Below are 4,876 nucleotides of genomic sequence, written 5' to 3'. Positions count from 1 at the left end.
GGTATGGTCTTACAATGAGACAGAGTATAGGCGGCATTTGGAGAGGATATTTGCTTATGATTCTCGCGTTGACAGTGATGTAATGAGGACAAATCCAAAGAGTTGGTGTAGGGCATTCCACAAGGTTGGTAACTACTGCGAAGATATCGACAATAACTCGACATAGTCTTTTAATAGCTCCATCAACAAGGCAAGAGAGAAGCCTTTTGTTGCCATGTTAGAGACAATAAGACGACTGGCCATGGTGCGAATTGCAAAGAGGTCTGTAATATATAATTCTCACACAGGTAATTTTCATCTTCTCCTTATGTATTATTTGTTGTGTTTATAGATTCTCATGTTTTTCACAAATGTTTGCAGGGATCTATACTCCATATGTTGTTAAGTTTCTCGCGGCTGAGCATAAAACAGCATCTACGACTAAGGTATCAACAACCACAAATGGCACCTTAGAAGTCAAAATTAGTGGAGACTCTCACCGTGTCTGTCTAAAGAAGATGACTTGTACGTGTCAGAAGTGGCAAATATGTGGCATCCCATGTGAGCATGCATATGGTCTCATCATTGACAAGAAGCTAACGGTTGAAAACTACGTCTGCCAGTGGTTCCGAATAGCTATATGGAGGAGAAACTATGAAGAACGCCTAACTCCACAGAGGAGTGCAAAGTTTTGGCCTTGTACAAATGGGAATAAAGTGTATGCAGAACCACCTAAGGAAAAACAGACCAAGGCTGACAAGAAAAGGAAGAATGGTGTCAATGAGTCACCTACTAAGAAGCAACCAAAACAGAAGAAAGGAATAATACATTGTGGCATTTGTGGGGAAGCTAAACATAACTAGGTTCCATAAGTCTGAATTTGCTCAGGTATGATGTATTGCTTTGATGGTTTCAGTTTCTAACTTTTCTTTTGGTTACTAACTCTCATGCCATGTTTTTTTGCAGCCTTCTCGACAGCCTACTCAACCTGAACCAAGTCAAGGTTCACTCACTCAAGATTTATCAAGTCGCTACTTATAACTAGGGTGCTAATTTTGTGGTTGGCTAGATTTTATTTTTGACCACATAAACTCTTTTCTTCCCCTAGATCGCTTAGTGTCTTTTGTCTCAAAAGGTGAATTTTGTGGTTGCCTATGTTGTATTTTCGACCAAATAAACTCTTGCCTTTCCTATCTCTTTTGTATGATCTATTTCGTTTCAAATGATGATCGTTTGTGACATTAAATTTCATCTCTTTACTATAATCCCTATCTCTTTTGATGATCGTTTATAACACAACAAATGGAGCTTCATGTTTGACACAAAAGGTTTCAAGTATACATTGTCTTAAATCACAAACATGACCATACACCATCTTCAACCAAATACTTTGCTTAGTTCAATCATGACCATAAAGACTATCAATACAACACTCATCATCTTCTTATTCCATGCTTTGGCTTCAACTAAACCATCTTCAACCTTCTCCAAGACCTCCTTCTCCATCTTCTCATAAACCATAATATCACACTCCAACCTCTATGTCCTAAGATCTTTCAGTTGTTGCTCAATTCCAACATTCTTCGTAGCCAATGCATCTACCTCATTCAGCTAAGCTTCATCGACCCACTTGAACACATGTTCATCGTTTCGAAGCTGCCAATATCCAAATTATTAGAACCAACCAAAATCATGAAACAAGAGGGTAAAGGTGTAAATTTTACCTTATTTGTTGCAGCCAAACTACAACGGTAGTATCTCTGGTAAAGATTCGGATCAGATTTCGAGATCAAAGCTACAACAACTTCCCCGCACCAACACCTCTTTGGCACACTGAACACACTTTCTCTCGCAAGAGAACTGGATGATCTATCGCAAGAGAACTGGATGATCCGGTCGACTTTGTTGATAAATTGCTCATTCTGAAGCTCGAATTCGGTAATGGGAACCCAAAAAAAAAAAGAAAGAAGAAGAACAATGCCAAATCGATTGTAGGGTTTGTGATTTTTTAAAATTGGGGATTTGTGGGTTCATGGGTCATAACTGAGTAAGGAATCGAGTCTTTACTGGTTTAATTTCAGGTTTATATGGTTTGGTCTAGGGTTCACAAGCTAAGCCAACACAATTTTAATTCGGGATGATATATATGTATAACTTTCGATTTGGGGGGAAATAGGAGTCGGTCATAGTGGACAGGGATATATAGCTCGGGTCCAAAGTCCAGGATCCAGCGAGATACGATAGTTCTTGGGGGGGAAATAGCTCGTTTTTCCCCGTCAAACAAAAGGTAGCTACTGCTTACCACCCCAAACCAGCGGGCAAGTGTAAGTAAGTAATAGACTAATCAAGGAAATCTTAGCTAGGATCATGGGGATCACAAGGAAGGATCGGGCATTTAAACTAGATGATGCGCTTTGGACATATAAGACTGTTTACAAAAACCCCATTGGGCGAACCCCATTCTAGCTCCTCTATGGAAAGAATTGTCATCTCTCGGTAGAAGTTGAGTATAAGGCCATCTGGACTACTAAGCTTCTAAACTTGGATATCAAAACCGCCCAAGAAAAGAGAGCAATGGTTCTCCACGAACTTGTGAAATACGATAAGAGGCGTATGAAAATTCCAAGATATACAAGGAGAGAACCAAAGGTTTTCACGATAAGAAAATCCTGCAGAAAGATCTTAATGCCAACGATAAAGTTCTCCTTTTAAACTCTAAGCTCAGACTTTTTCCCGGGAAACTCAAATCAAGATGGGCAGTAACCTTGTTTGGTATGGACAGGTCTGAATTTACTGTAAATGGTCAAAGGGTGAAGAAGTACATGGCCGACGAAGGCACTAAAGAAGGATCGTCCATTTCCCCTGCTTACCCCACCTAGGTTTGACCAACCACTAAGTCAAGCTTGATGACTTTAAACAAGCTCACTTGGGAGAAAGTACCAATGCTATCCTTGTGTATATATATAAGGATTTGAGTGCTTTTGATAGGTTTTCTTTCATGTTTTTGTCGAACAAGAACAATCGATGCCCTATCTGATGCCCTATCTGATGCCCCATCTGAGCACCTACTCGGGTTCCCATTTGGGTCCCTACCCCTAGGCTTATCCATTCCTGTACCCGATTCCTTACCCGATGGTTTATCGATGCCGTACCCAGACTACCACTCGGATGCTGGTCCTAGCAAGTCGTCCATGCTCAAAACCGAGGTTACTAATGAGCTAACCTCATCACCCACTGAAGCTGGTGACAATCCTGGATACACCCTGGAAAGCATGGGAGCTGTTACAACCTCTTTCTTCAATAAACAATGAGGTACCACTTTCATTCAACCATTGTTTATACAATTGCATTGTAAGTTGTTTCATTTTGTGATTGTTGGATTCTTTTTCAGACTTTTATTTACACAAGGAACTGTGTAATTTAAGTTTGGGGGAGGGTCTGAGAATGTATTTAACATTGTGTTATATTTTCTTATTTCAAATTTTTGCATAATAGTTTTATTCATTTGAGTATGCATCTATTTGCATAGAAAAAAAAGAAAAAAAATGAAAATTTTGAAAAACAATATTAAAAAAAGAATGTTCATGTAGTTGCATTTATATTATAGGATTGAGTCTAGATTGCTTCACATAGGATTGTTTGCACATATATTGGGGATTATGATGACTATAGCCTTGTAAACTCGCTGATTCACTAGGATAAATTCAATGCCCTCATTATTAGCTGTCGGATTCTTGTTGATTGAGTTTGAAAAGTAGAACTGAACCACACCTCAAATACTTTTATCTGCATTTGAAACTTAGTCAAAGCAGGATATGATTTGATATCATTCCCTATCTTATTTGAACCTGATCTTGACTAATAATTATCAAGTAATGCACTGAAATTAAACTCATGGACACAACACACATACTTGGATTCTCTATTTTCTTTTTACCACCCATGTTAATCCAAGTAGTTGATTCCCATTATTGGAACAGTTCATCCCACCTTAAACCTTACCCTTCTTTCAAGCCATTGCTATTCTTTGATTGTTAGACCTTTTTTCAGATTGAGCTTGGTAGAAATTGTTAGGTTTGAGGCGACAAGAATATGAACGTAAGTAGTTCTAGTTTCGCATTATCCAGACTAGATAAGATTAGGTGGGCACTTATTTTAGGGATTTGAGAGTTTTTGGATTAAAAAGAAAAAGAAAATAAAAAAAAAATGGGAAAGAAAAGGGTACAAAGTCATTAGGAAAGGAGGGTGATAAAAGTTTCAAAAATTCTAGTAAAAGATCTGAGAACAAAATTAAAAAAAAGAGAGAGTTGGTTCTAAAAAAATATTTTTTTAAAAAAAAGAGAAAAAAAAACCATAGCTTGATAGAACACAAATCCGCTAGAAAGCTCAAAGAAAGAAATCACCCCTAAGACTAGCTAAAAAAAATGGGTTTAGAAAAGCTAAAGCTAAAAGGTAGAAATTAGACATTTACTGGGCGTAAATTAGGTAGGATCAATATCGATATATTTACCTTTGGATAGATGGGATCCTATTCTTGTATGCATATGTTGGAGCTTACCTTTAGCATTCTTCTAAAGCTCAATCCTTCTTTTCATTGAGAGAAACCAGTTCTTAAATGATAAACCCTTTGAGAAGAAGTGTAACACCAAGACCCGCCTTACGGTCTGGTCAATGTGTTGACTTCTTGGTTTGGCTCAAAACCGCAATCTCTAAAATTCAAATAAGGAACACAACTAACCTAAAAAAAATAAATAGAAAGGAGGTGTGAGTAATTAATTACTCAGTGAGGGGGTCAACACTGCCCACTGAAATACAATGACGACAAACTACTCACATTCAAAAATAATTGCATAGCATAGAATCAGACTCCATTTTCTTGATATAAATCTAGCAAGCA

The 4,876-nt window shown here is 37.8% G+C and overlaps 1 pseudogene; it reads left to right on the top strand.

Moving 5' to 3' along the window:
- The first annotated feature begins 82 nt into the window (after positions 1–82).
- On the top strand, positions 83–842 carry LOC147935308 (uncharacterized; annotated as a pseudogene).
- The last annotated feature ends 4,034 nt before the right edge of the window (positions 843–4,876 follow it).

The sequence above is a fragment of the Camelina sativa genome, chromosome 11 (genome assembly GCF_030686135.1).
Source record: "Camelina sativa cultivar CO46 ecotype springtype chromosome 11, ASM3068613v1".
NCBI classification, from domain to species: Eukaryota; Viridiplantae; Streptophyta; class Magnoliopsida; order Brassicales; family Brassicaceae; genus Camelina; species Camelina sativa.
The sequence above is the reverse complement of the archived record's forward strand: the minus strand, read 5'-3'. Positions and strand labels throughout refer to the sequence as shown.